The 14,215-nt window shown below is 48.6% G+C and overlaps 1 protein-coding gene across 1 annotated transcript in view; it reads right to left on the bottom strand.

Annotated features, from left to right (window-relative positions):
- The window catches only part of CDC45 (cell division cycle 45), a 548,847-nt gene that overhangs the window by 207,809 nt on the left and 326,823 nt on the right, over nt 1-14,215 (bottom strand). The window lies entirely within an intron of this gene.

Raw genomic sequence — 14,215 nt, forward strand, 5'->3', positions numbered from 1 at the left:
CCCCCACTGGTGTTGTGTGGAGGGGGTGAGTGACATGTGAGTCATTGTTTAGTAGTAGGGGTTTTGGGGCTTTGAAATCTCCCTCTATTTCTAGGGAATTGCCCTCCTCTATATTGTCCCCGAAAACCTCCTCTATACTGTCCCTGGTAAGTGGACGGTGTTGCTTGTGAGGTGCTGGCTTGTGTGCTTTGACCCCGAAACCCCCCTCGAAAGGGCGTTTTACGGAATGTGCTGTAATTCCCTCTGCTCTGCGGGGAGTAGAGTGCGCCCATGGCTTTGGCAGTGTCCGTATCCTTTTTGAGTTTCTCAATCGCTGTGTCCACTTCTGGACCGAACAGTTCTTTTTCATTAAAAGGCATATTGAGAACTGCTTGTTGAATCTCTGGTTTAAATCCAGATGTTCGGAGCCATGCATGCCTTCTGATAGTTACAGATGTATTAATTGTCCGTGCAGCTGTATCTGCAGCGTCCATGGAGGAACGTATCTGGTTGTTGGAGATGGTCTGTCCCTCCTCAACCACTTGTTTTGCCCTATTTTGGAAGTCCTCTGGCAGATGTTCAATGAGATGTTGCATCTCGTCCCAGTGGGCTCTGTCATAGCGCGCAAGTAGTGCCTGGGAGTTCGCGATGCGCCACTGGTTTGCAGCTTGTGCTGCGACTCTTTTACCAGCTGCATCGAACTTGCGGCTTTCTTTATCTGGGGGTGGTGCATCTCCAGATGTGTGAGAGTTGGCCCTTTTCCTAGCTGCTCCTACAACAACAGAGTCTGGTGGCAGCTGTGTAGTGATGAAAACCGGGTCCGTAGGAGGCGGCTTATACTTTTTTTCCACCCTTGGTGTGATTGCCCTACTTTTGACCGGCTCTTTAAATATGTCTTTTGCGTGCCGGAGCATAGGCAGGCTTTGGTAGGAGCTGTGGGTAGAGGAGAGTGTGTTGAACAAGAAATCATCCTCGACCTGTTCTGAGTGGAGGCTTACGTTGTGAAATTGTGCTGCTCTAGCCACCACCTGAGAGTACGCGGTGCTGTCTTCTGGTGGAGATGGCTTTGTAGGGTATGCCTCCGGGCTGTTATCTGACACTGGGGCGTCGTATAGGTCCCATGCGTCCTGATCTTGGTCACCCTGGCTCATGGTGGTGTGAGCTGGGGAGTGTGACGGAGTTTGTGCTGGTGAAACGTTAATCACGGGCGGAGGAGAGGGTGGTGGTGTAACTCTTTTCACCACTTTTGGTTGTGGTGCTTATTCCGTCTGGAACTCCAACCTTCTCTTTCTCCTAATAGGGGGAAGGGTGCTTATTTTTCCTGTCCCCTGCTGAATGAAGATACGCTTTTGCGTATGGTCCACATCAGTTGCTTGTAGCTCTTCCTCAAACCTATGCTTTTGCATTTGGGAGGTTAGCGAGTGCTCTTCTGTATAAGAGCCTGAAGCTGGGTCGCTTGCAGTTTGTTTCGGCATTGAAACTTTGTCTGCGTGTTTTTTCGGCTCTGAGGTGACTTTTTTCCTTTTCGGGGCCGAAACCTCTCGGCGTCGATCTGTTTCGGTGCCGCTGTCTCGGCGTCGAGCCGTGTCCACACCGGCATCTCGGTGTCGAGGCTTGTCTCCAGCACTTTCTCGGTCCCGAGAAGGCTGCGTGCCGGTGTCTCGACCGGAGTCGGCCGATCTCGGCACTGTTTGGGCCTTTTTCGGTGCCGACGGTCGGTCACCGAATTTATGGGTCGAGCCATGGCCTGGTGGCAGTGGCGTCCCCTGGGCCTTGTAAATGTTTCTTTGTGTGGTTTTCGACGTCTTACTCACGGTTTGTGTATCGTCGAATCCTTCGGAGTCTGAGTCTTGGATCGAGAAGGTACCTTCTTCTTCCTGTTCCTCGAACTCCCGTTGGGCTGTCGGTGCGGACGCCATTTGAATTCTTCTGGCTCGACGGTCTCGGAGTGTTTTTCGGGACCGGAACGCACGACAGGCCTCGCAGGTGTCTTCGCTGTGCTCAGGTGACAGGCACAGGTTGCAGACCAAGTGTTGGTCTGTGTAGGGGTATTTATTGTGGCATTTGGGGCAGAAACGGAACGGGGTCCGTTCCATCGGCGTACTTCAGCACGCGGTCGGGCCGACCAGGCCCCGACGGAGGATCGAAAAACTACCCCGAAGGGCACCGGAGCTCTTCGATCTTCGATGCGGTGTGGAATCTAAGTACGCCGATCCCGAACGCAACAATACCGACGAAAATCTTCCGAAATTAGCTAATTTTCCGTTCCGAAACTCGGAGCGACAGGAACACGTCCGAACCCGATGGCGGAAAAAAAACAATCGAAGATGGAGTCGACGCCCATGCGCAATGGAGACAAAAGGAGGAGTCACTCGGTCCCGTGACTCGAAAGACTTCTTCGAAGAAAAACAACTTGTAACACTCCGGCCCAACACCAGATGGCGAGCTATTGCAGAACATGCGTATCTACAGCGACAGATGCCATCGAACACACTTCTGCACGACTCTCCACGGCGAGAGGGATCCGTCCACCAAAGGGGAAGTCGCTAGCCCTTTTCGTTCCTGCAGAAACCTCAGCTTCTTCTGTCCAGTAGAAGCTTCTTTGCACCCACAGCTGGCATTTCCTGGGCATCTGCCCATCTCCGACTTGCTTGTGACTTTTGGACTTGGTCCCCTTGTTCCACAGGTACCCTCGACTGGAAATCCATTGTTGTTGCATTGCTGGTTTGTGTCTTTCCTGCAGTAGTCCTCTATCACGACTTCTATGTCTTTGGGGGAACTTTAGTGCACTTTGCACTCACTTTTCAGGGTTATTTTTCTAACTCTCACTATTTTCTAATAGTCCCAGCGACCCTCTTCAAGGTCACATAGGTTTGGGGTCCATTCGTGGTTCGCATTCCTGTTGCCCCTATCCCTGTGTCCCCATTGCATCCTATTGTAACTATACATTGTTTGCACTGTTTTCTAAGACTATTACTGCATATTTTGGTATTGTGTATATATATCTTGTGTATATTTCCTATCCTCTCACTGAGGGTACACTCTGAGATACTTTGGCATATTGTCATAAAAATAAAGTACCTTTATTTTTAGTATAACTGTGTATTGTGTTTTCTTATGATATTGTGCATATGACACTAAGTGGTACTGTAGGAGCTTCACTCGTCTCCTAGTTCAGCCTAAGCTGCTCTGCTAAGCTACCATTATCTATCAGCCTATGCTGCTAGACACCCTATACACTAATAAGGGATAACTGGGCCTGGTGCAAGGTGCAAGTACCCCTTGGTACTCACTACAAGCCAGTCCAGCCTCCTACATTCTGGAGGACCGCCGGAATCAGGGGAAGCGGTGGAAAGGCGTAAAGAAATGCTCCTGACCAGCTTATCCACAGGGCATTCCCCAGTGTCCCTGGATGGTAATATCTGGAGGCGAAGTTTTGGCATTTTTTGTTTTCTGGGGTTGCGAATAGGTCTATAGAGGGGGTACCCCATAGTGTGAAAATGGAATGAACGATGTCGTTGTGTAGAACCCACTCGTGGTTCTCGTCCATTACGCGGCTGAGAGCATCCGCTTGAACATTCTGGATGCCAGGCAGGTGAGTTGCTACTAGCGACATGTTCCTGGCTAGAAGCCAATGCCAGATTGTCTGAGCCTCTCTGGATAAAATCCTGGACTTGGTGCCTCCTTGTTTGTTTACATAGTACATAGTGGCCAAGTTGTCCGTCTGGAGAAGGAGAGTTTCCGCTCTCAGAGAGGGAAGGAAAGCTTTGAGCGCAAGGTGGACTGCGCGAAGCTCCAGCAGGTTGATATGATAGAGACTCTCTTTCTGTGACCACTTGCCTTGGACTCGAAGATGTTCCATGTGCGCTCCCCATCCGAGCAGTGACGCATCTGTTACGATGGTTTGAGCTGGAGGCTGTTGTTGGAACGGAATCCCCACCAAGAGATTGTCGGGTAGACACCACCACTTGAGAGACTGTAGGGCGTGGGGAGAAAGGAGGACTTTGCTCTCCCATTCGTTGACTCCATTGATCATCCAGGTTTTCCTGTAATGGTCTCATATGGAGGCGAGCATTGGGAACGAGATGGATACAACACGCCATCGAGCCCAGTAGAGAAGCTATTACTCTTGCAGTGGTCTGTGGAGTCCTGCAGTTGTTTGCACTTTTGGAGAATCGATAATCGTCGTTCCTCCGAAAGAAACACCTTTCCTAGATTGGTATCTATAATGGCCCCTAAGTAATGCAACCTCTGAACAGGTGTTGCTGCGGATTTCAGGAGATTTACTTGAAGACCGAGCTTCTGCAACAGCTGTAGAGTCCATTTGAAATGTTGTTGCGCCTCTAGATAACTGGAGGCCTTTATGAGCCAATCGTCTAGACAGGGGTAGACAAATATTCAATGTTTCCTCAAGTGGGCGGCCACCACCGCCATGCATTTGGAAAAAGTCCTCAGCGCTGATTTGAGGCCGAAGGGCAGAACCGCAAATTGGTAATTATGTTTTCCGACGGTGAACCTTAGGAATTTTCGATGTTTCTTGGCCACCGGAATATGAAAGTAAGCGTCGCAAAGGTCTATTGCACAGAGCCAGTCGCCCTGACGAAGATGTGGGTAAATTTGGTGCAAGGATAGCATCCTGAATTTCGCTTTGTGAATCCACTTGTTTGCTGTCCTTAGATCTAAAATGGGACGAAACTCTTGCTTGTCTTTTTTGGGCACAAGGAAATACCTCGAATAAATCCCCTTCCCTTGCTGGCTGATCGGGAAGGGTTCTATGGCTCTTTTTTGTAATAGAATGGTGACTTCTAACTGAAGAGCTTCGAGGTGTCGGCTGGTTGTTTTGGGTGGAACAGATAGTGGAGGACTGGTGAATCTGAGAACGTAACCATGTCTCACAATATTCAATACCCAGGCGTCTGATGTGATGCGTAGCCACTCGTCCAGATGATTTGAGATACTTCCCCCTACCGGAGTGGATAACGGAGGAGGGGGAAGCGAAGATTCAGGGCTTAGACGCGGGAGCCTGTCGAGTTGTCTGGGTTTGAGGTGTTGAACAACCCCTTGTCGACCTTCGTTGTGTGGAGAAACCCCTATGATGCTGCTGCTGTTGCTGTTGCTGGGGGCGTGAAGACATCCAATGTGGAGTCTGATACCTGTGGGTGAACAGTCTTCGTTGATATGGGCGGAATACCTTTCGCTGTTCTTTCGGTCGTTCCATGCCTACCGCTTTCAGGGTATCGAGTTCAGACTTCATTCTGCCCATCTCGTCATCGGCATGAGAGCCGAACAAAGTGGAGCCTGAGAAAGGTAAATTTTGTATTCTCTGCTGTGCTTCAGGTTTAAGAGATGTAAGTCGCAGCCATGCATGTCTCCCGAGGGCTATTCCGTGAGCATAGTTATGTGCGGATAGTATCGAAGAAGGAATGGTTTCTTACCTGTAACTCCAGTTCTCTCGTAGGGGTATTTCCATGATAGTCATAAGCATTGAATAGTTCCGCGCGCCTGCGGGGACCCCGGAGCACTGATGTGAATTATATTCTTAAGTGCAAACACCAGCCGTTTAAAGAAAAGGTCTGTCAAAAAACACTTAAGAATAACATTGTGCAGCCTATGTGAATAGCTACACAGGCCAAATTGTTGAAAAGAAAATCAATAGTAGTGTAAATTCATGTTCAAACACCTATTTATTCTAGAAATGTAATAACAAATACATTCTCATACTTTATTTACACCTCTGATGAGAATAAAACAATGCAGGGCAGTGTAGCCCATAGGCTGCCATTATACAGAATGTAAATAGAGCTGTGCCTTTAAGAAAAGCAAAGTCTTCCTGTTTCCCATCATGCACAGCAAAAGGCAGTTGCCTCAGTTCTTTTTTGGAGGCTATTACCTGACATGAAGAAAAAACAAAACATTTGTTGGAGTACCCACCTCCATAATATTCATGTTCTATGTCAACTCCACCGGGGAGGAGGGAGGGTTGCTTATGACTATCATGGAAATACCCCTACGAGAGAACTGGAGTTACAGGTAAGAAACCATTCCTTCTCTCGTAGGGGATTTCCATGTATAGTCATAAGCATTGAATAGAGTAGCAAGCCCATCCCCATAACCGCGGTGGAGTCGACATAAGAATACTGAGAAAAACATGAATCATGCAAACAAATTCTTGAGTAAAGCCTGTCCAACCTGAGCATCTGCCCTAGCGTCTGTATCAAGGCAGTAATGCTTAGTAAAGGTATGGACCGACCTCCAAGTGGCAGCCTTGCATATTTCTGCCAAAGGGACATTTCTCATCAAGGCTACAGTAGCTGCTTTCCCTCTGGTCGAGTGGGCTTTTGGTCTACCACCAAGGGATTTGTTTGCTAACTGATAACATAACATTATACATGAAACAATCCACCTGGATAAAGATTGTTTAGATGTGCCCAAACCTGTTCTGATTGGGCCATAGTTAATAAAAAGCTGTTGTGATTTTCGTAAGCTTTTTGTCCTGTCCAAGTAAAATTTCAATACTCTCTTTACATCCAGAGAGTGCAGAGTTCTCTCAGCAGGAGTAGCTGGATTCTGAAAGAAAGTCGGTAATGAAATTGTTTGGTTCACATGGAAGTCGGAGACTACCTTAGGTAGAAATTTTGGATGAGTTCTCATTACCACTTTTGCAGAATGAAAAACCGTGTAGGGTTCCTGAGCGCAAAGGGCCTGGATTTCGCTGACCCTACGCGCTGAAGTGATTGCCACCAGAAAAGCAGCTTTCCATGTGAGATGCTGCAGCGATGCCTTGTGTATCGGCTCGAATGGCGGCAGCATCAGACGTGATAAGACAACGTTCAGTTCCCATGGAGGAGAAGGCTTTCTAATGGGAGGAAAAACCTTTTTTAAACCTTCTAGGAAATCCTTAATAATCGGAATCCGAAAAAAGGAAGTTTGTGAAGGACTCTTTCTGTATGCTGTTATCGCTGCCAAGTGAACTTTTATTGACGACAGTTGTAAGCCCGATTTTGCCAAACTTAACAAGTATGGTAAGATAGATTGTTCTCCACAAGAAACCGGGTCAATGTTGTTGTGTAAACACCAAATGCAGAATCTCTTCCACTTGCTTGCATAGGCTGATCGTGTGGAAGGGCGTTTTGCTTCCCTCAGAATTTCCATACAGTCCTGAGGTAAGTTCAAATGTCCATATTGCACTAGCTCAGGAGCCATGCTGCCAAACTCAACGATGAGGGGTTGGGATGAGATATCTGCCCTCTGAACTTCGTGAGAAGGTCCGGGCGATATGGTAGCCTGATGTGTGGTTTGAGTGACCGGTGAAGAAGGTCTGGGAACCACCACTGGCGTGGCCACTCCGGAGCAATTAGGATCTTTTTGGTCTGAGCATTGGACAGCTTCTGGAGAACTGCCGGAATCAGGGGAAGCGGTGGAAAGGCGTAAAGAAATGCCCCTGACCAGCTTATCCATAGGGCATTCCCCAGTGTCCCTGGATGGTAATATCTGGAGGCGAAGTTTTGGCATTTTTTGTTTTCTGGGGTTGCGAATAGGTCTGTAGAAGGGGTACCCCAGAGTGCGAAAATGGAATGAACGACGTCGTCGTGTAGTACCCATTCGTGGTTCTCGCTTATTACCCGACTGAGGGCATCCGCTTGAACATTCTGGATGCCGGGCAGGTGAGTTGCCACTAGCGACAGGTTCCTGGTTAGAAGCCAATGCCAGATTGTCTGGGCCTCTCTGGATAAAATTCTGGACCTGGTGCCTCCTTGTTTGTTCACGTAGTACATAGTGGCCACGTTGTCTGTCTGAAGGAGAGTTTCCGTTCTCAGAGAGGGAAGGAAGGCTTTGAGCGCAAGGTGGACTGCGCGAAGTTCCAGCAGGTTGATGTGATAGAGACTCTCTTTCTGTGACCACTCGCCTTGGACTCGAAGATGTTCCATGTGCGCCCCCCATCCGAGCAGTGACGCATCTGTTACGATGGTTTGAGATGGAGGTCGTTGTTGGAACGGAATCCCCACCAAGAGATTGCTGGGCAAACACCACCACTTGAGGGATTGTAGGGTGTGAGGAGACAGCAGGACTTTGTTCTCCCAATCGTCCCTCAGTTGACACCACTGATCCTCTAGATTTTCCTGCAATGGTCTCATATGGAGACGAGCATTGGGAACCAGATGGATACAAGACGCCATCGAGCCCAGTAGAGAAGCTATTATTCTTGCAGTGGCTTGAGGTCTTTCCTGCAGTTGTTTGCACTTTTGGAGAATCGATAACCGTCGTTCCTCCGAAGGAAACACCTTTCCTAGCTTGGTATCTACAATGGCCCCTAAGTAATGCAACCTCTGAACAGGTGTTGCTGTTGATTTCAGAAGATTGACTTGAAGACCAAGTTTTTGTAGCAGTTGTAGAGTCCATTTGAAATGCTGCTGTGCCTCGAGATAGCTGGAGGCCTTTATGAGCCAATCGTCTAGATAGGGAGAGACGAATATTCGCCGTTTCCTCAAGTGGGCGGCTACTACCGCCATGCATTTGGAAAAAGTCCTTGGCGCTGATTTTAGGCCGAACGGTAGAACTGCAAATTGGTAATGGCGTTTTCCGACAGTGAACCTTAGGAATTTTCGATGTTTCTTGGCTACTGGGATATGGAAGTAAGCGTCGCAAAGATCTATCGCACATAGCCAGTCGCCCTGACGTAAATGTGGGTAAATTTGGTGTAAGGCTAACATCCTGAATTTTTCTTTGCGAATCCATTTGTTTGCTGTCCTCAGATCTAAGATGGGACGAAACTCTTGTTTGTCTTTTTTCTGTACAAGGAAATATCTCGAATAAATCCCCTTCCCATGTTGGCTGATGGGAACGGGTTCTATGGCTCTTTTTTGCAATAGGATATTGACCTCTAACTGCAGAGCTTCGAGATGGTGGTTGGCTGTTTTGGGTGGAACAGATGGTGGAGAACTGGTGAATCTGAGAGCGTAACCATGTCTCACAATATTCAATACCCAGGCGTCTGTTGTGATGCGTAGCCACTCGTCTAGATGATTTGAGATACTTCCCCCTACCGGAGTGGGTAACGGAGGAGGGGGAAGCAAAGATTCAGGGCCTAGACGTGGGAGTTTGACGAGGTGTCTGGGTCTGAGGTGTTGAACGACCCCTTGTCGACTTTCTGGAGAAGCCCCTCTGATGCTGCTGCTGCTGCTGTTGCTGAGGGCGTGAAGACGACCAATGTGGAGCCTGATACCTGTGGGTGAACAGTCTTCTTTGATATGGGCGGAATCCCTTTCGCTGTTCTTTAGGTCGCTCTATGCCTACCGCTTTTAAGGTATCCAGCTCCGACTTCATTCTGGCCATCTCATCATCGGCATGAGAGCCGAATAAAGTGGAGCCTGAGAAAGGCAGGTTCTGTATCCTCTGCTGTGCTTCGGGTTTAAGCGATGTAAGCCGCAGCCATGCATGTCTCCTGAGCGCTATACCATGAGCATAGTTATGTGCGGATAGAGTTGAAGCATCTGCCGCAGCACTTATGATCTGGTTAGAAACCATTGCTCCCTCGCTCACGACCTCTAGGAAATCTTCCCTTTTGTCCCTAGGGAGATGCTCGGAGAACTGTAGTATAGAGTCCCAGAGGGATCGATCATATCTCCCTAATAAAGCAGTGGCACTGGCTGCTTTCATGGTGATAGATGCCGTCGAGCATACTTTTCTTCCTGCAGCATCGATCTTTCTGCTTTCTTTGTCTGGGGGAGCAGAGGAAGACGGTGACGTCGAATGAGATTTCTTCGCTGCCACTATAACTACCGAGTCTGGTACTGGGTCCGACCTCAAGAATAGAGGATCTTGCTCTGGTGGACGGTACTTTTTAATGAGTCTGGAAGGAGCAGACTTTGTTGTAGCCGGCGTGAGAAAAATGTCCATTGCCGGTTCAATAAGACCCGGAACCAGTGGAAGTAAAGGTCGTGAAGATGTCCTTTGATGCAAGGTCTCAAAGATTACTGATGTCGATTGGGCTGGAGCTGCCAGCGGGATATTCAGCTTGGTTGCCCCTCTCACTAAGACCTCCTGAAATGTGTTGACATCATCTATGGGAGACACTCTTGGGGATGGTGAGTCTGATAAGGTTGGAGAGTAGTCTCGTGTGGACGATGAAGAATGTCCATGGTGTGATTGACGGCGGTGCCTTGAGGTAGATGTACGTCTCGAGGAATAACCAGAACGCCCTGCAGATCGCGTTGGAGTCCTCGGAACAGGTTCTGGAGGAGGCGCCGGAAGAGGAGCCGTAGGTGTTACCGGCGTCTGTGGTAAAGGCGACTGCCTTTGTGAGAGCTGTGGTGATGCTGGAAGTAGGATAAGCGAGGCCGAGGATTCTGAGGTTGTATAAACCCTTCTAGGCCTCTTAGATGGTCTTCTCGACGTCGAAGCACTCCTCGACGTCGAACTGCGGTGACGCCGAGTGCCTCTAGACGTCGACTCGTCTCGCCGCTGAGAACCTCTCGACGACGAACCTCGACGTCGGTGCAGTGACGGTGAACGCCTCCGACGGCGAACACTCTCTCTCGACGGCGATCTCCCTCGCCGTGTCGACGGCGAGCCCGACTCGGATCTCCTTGACGTGGACTGTGTTCGCCGTGTCGACGGCGACCCAGATCTTCTCGACGTCGGGTGTCTTCGCCGCCTCGACGGCGAAATAGCTGTCGACGGCGAACAATGTCGTTTTCTCGCCGGCGAAGCACTCCTCGACGGCGAACATGTTGGCGCCGTTCCCTGCTTCGACGTCGACGCTCTCGACGTCGTCGGAGATCTATGTCGTTTTTCAGCAGGTCTGGAAGGAGTCATGGAGGAAACAGGTTGAGCCCTGGTAGAAGTCTGACCTTCTCCTCGCTCTGTAGTGGAATGGCCACTTTTTCTCCTGTCCTCTTTCGCCTGGAGTCGGATCTTCTCTCTGTCACGAAGGGTTCTTCTAGAGAAGGTTTTACAGATGTCACACGACTCCGGTTTGTGGCTGGATGGAAGACAAATTATACAGACCGTATGTGGATCTGTTTTAGCCTTCTTTCTTCCACAAGAAGGACATTTATCAAAAAGTGAAGGCATTTCTAACTAGAAAAACCTCAAAATTCTGTCAGAATTTAACAGAAATCAGTAGAAAATGATCACTCAAAGGTAAAAACGTCGAGTGAAAATGAAATTCAGAAGATATTTCAATGAATTTCTGTCACAAAAGCTTTTGTGAGGTAGAGCTCAATGCTTCAGGGTCCTGTCAGCAGGAGCCGGAAAAAAGAACTGAGGCAACTGCCTTTTGCTGTGCATGATGGGAAACAGGAAGACTTTGCTTTTCTTAAAGGCACAGCTCTATTTACATTCTGTATAATGGCAGCCTATGGGCTACACTGCCCTGCATTGTTTTATTCTCATCAGAGGTGTAAATAAAGTATGAGAATGTATTTGTTATTACATTTCTAGAATAAATAGGTGTTTGAACATGAATTTACACTACTATTGATTTTCTTTTCAACAATTTGGCCTGTGTAGCTATTCACATAGGCTGCACAATGTTATTCTTAAGTGTTTTTTGACAGACCTTTTCTTTAAACGGCTGGTGTTTGCACTTAAGAATATAATTCACATCAGTGCTCCGGGGTCCCCGCAGGCGCGCGGAACTATTCAATGCTTATGACTATACATGGAAATCCCCTACGAGAGAATCTGCTGCAGCACTTATAACTTGGTTAGAAACCATAGCTCCCTCGCCCACGACCTCCAGGAAATCTTCCCTTTTGTCCTTAGGAAGATGCTCCGCAAACTGCAGTACAGAGTCCAAGAGGGCTCGATCGTATCTCCCTAATAAAGCAGTGGCACTGGCTGCTTTCATGGTGATGGATGCAGTAGAGCATACTTTTCTTCCTGCAGCATCGATCTTTCTGCTCTTTATCTGGAGGTGAAGAGGAAGACGGTGACGTAGAATGCAATTTCTTTGCAGCCACTATAACCACCGAGTCCGGTGCTGGGTCCGACCTCAAGAATAGAGGATCTTGTTCTGGTGGACGGTATTTTTTAATAAGTCTGGAAGGAGCAGACTTTGTTGCAGCCGGTGTAAGAAAAATGTCCATTGCCGGCTCAATAAGACCCGGAACCAGTGGAAGCAAAGGTCTCGAAGATGTCCTGTGATGCAAGGTCTCGAAGATTACTGACGTCAATGGGGCCGGCACCGCCAGCGGGATATTCAGTTTGGTTGCCCCTCTCACTAAGACCTCCTGGAATGTATTCACATCATCTATGGGGGACACTCTTGGGGACGGTGAGTCCGATAGGGTTGGAGAGTAGTCCCGTGTAGACGAAGAAGAATGTCTATGATGTGAATGCTGAGATCTCTGTCGTGACTCATGACGATGGTGCCGAGAGGAAGATGAACGTCTAGAAGAATGTCCAGAACGCCTTACAGATCGCGTTGGAGTCCTCGGAACAGACTCTGAAGGAGGAGCCGGAAGAGGAGCTGTAGGTGTTACCGGTGTCTGCGGCAACGGCCGAGGCGAGAGCTGTGGAGACGTTGGAAGCAGGATAAGTGAGGCCGAGGATTCCGACGTTGTATAAACCCTTCTAGGCCTCTTTGATTTTCGTCTCGACGTCGACACACTCCTCGACGTCGAAGTGCGGTGACGGCGAGTGCCTCTGGACGTCGATTCCTCTCGCCGTTGAGAACCTCTCGACGACGACCCTCGTCGTTGTGGTGACGGCGAACGTCTCCGACGGCGATCACTCTCTCTCGACGTCGATCGCCCTCGCCGTGTCGACAGCGAACCCGACTCGGATCGTCCTCGCCGTGTCGACGGCGACCCAGATCCTTTCGACGTCGGGTGTCCACGCCATCTCGACGGCGAAATGGTTGTCGACGGCGAACAATGTCTTTTCCTTGCCGGCGAACCACTCCTCGACGGCGAACATGTTGGCGCTGTTCCCTGTTTCGACGTCGATGCCCTCGACGTCGCCGGAGACCTGTGCCGTTTTTCAGCAGGTCTGGTAGGAGTTATAGAGGAAACAGGTTGAGCCCTGGTAGAAGCCGGACCTTCTCCTCGCTCTGTGGTGGAATGGCCACTTTTTCTCCTGTCCTCTCTCGCCTGAAGTCGGATTTTCTCTCTATCACGAAGAGTTCTTGTAGAGAAGGTTTTACAGATGTCACACGACTCCGGTTTGTGGCTGGATGGAAGACAAATTATGCAGACCCTATGTGGATCTGTTTTAGCCTTTTTTCTGCCACAAGAAGGACATTTGTCAAAAAGTGAAGGCATTTCTAAACTAGAAAAACCTCAAAATTCTGTCAGAATTTAACAGAAAATAGTAGGAAATCATCAGTCAATGTTAAAAACGTCGCGTGAAATTGAAATTCAAAAGATTTTAAATGAATTTCCATCACAAAAAGCTTTGTGAGGTAGAGCTTAATGCTTCAGGGTCCTGTCAGAAGGTTTTTCCTCCCATTAGAAGACCATCTCCTCCATGGGAACTGAATGTTGTCCTATCGCGTCTGATGCTACCTCCATTCGAGCCAATATATAAGGCATCACTTCAACATCTCACATGGAAAACTGCTTTTCTGGTGGCAATCACTTCAGCGCGTAGTTTCAGCGAAATCCAGGCCCTTTGCGCTCAAGAACCCTTTACGGTTTTTCATTCTGCGAAAGTGGTAATGAGGACTGATCCAAAATTTTTACCGAAAGTCGTCTCCGATTTTCATGTGAACCAAACCATTTCACTACCAACTTTCTTTCAAAATCCACCTACTCTTGCTGAGAGAACTCGGCACTCTCTGGATGTAAAGAGGGTTTTGAAATTCTACTTGGACAGGACAAAATGCTTACGTAAATCACAACAGCTTTTTGTTAACTATGGCCCAGTTAGAACAGGGTTGGGCACGTCTAAGCAATCATTATTCAGGTGGATTGTTTCATGTATAATGTTATGTTATCAGTTAGCGAACAAGTCCCTCGGTGGTAGGCCAAAAGCCCACTCTACTAGAGGGAAGGCAGCTACTACAGCCTTGATGAGAAATATCCCTTTGGCAGAAATATGCAAGGCTGCCACTTGGAAGTCTGTCCATACCTTTACTCAGCATTACTGCCTTGATACAGACGCTAGGGCAGATGCGCAGGTTGGACAGGCCTTGCTTAAGAACTTATTTGCATAACTTTTGTGTTTTGGCAATATTTTTTCTGTCTACTCCACCGCGGTCATGGGGATGGGCTTGCTAGCCTATTCAGTGCTT

This window comes from Pleurodeles waltl, chromosome 11, assembly GCF_031143425.1.
Source record: "Pleurodeles waltl isolate 20211129_DDA chromosome 11, aPleWal1.hap1.20221129, whole genome shotgun sequence".
Classification (NCBI taxonomy): domain Eukaryota; kingdom Metazoa; phylum Chordata; class Amphibia; order Caudata; family Salamandridae; genus Pleurodeles; species Pleurodeles waltl.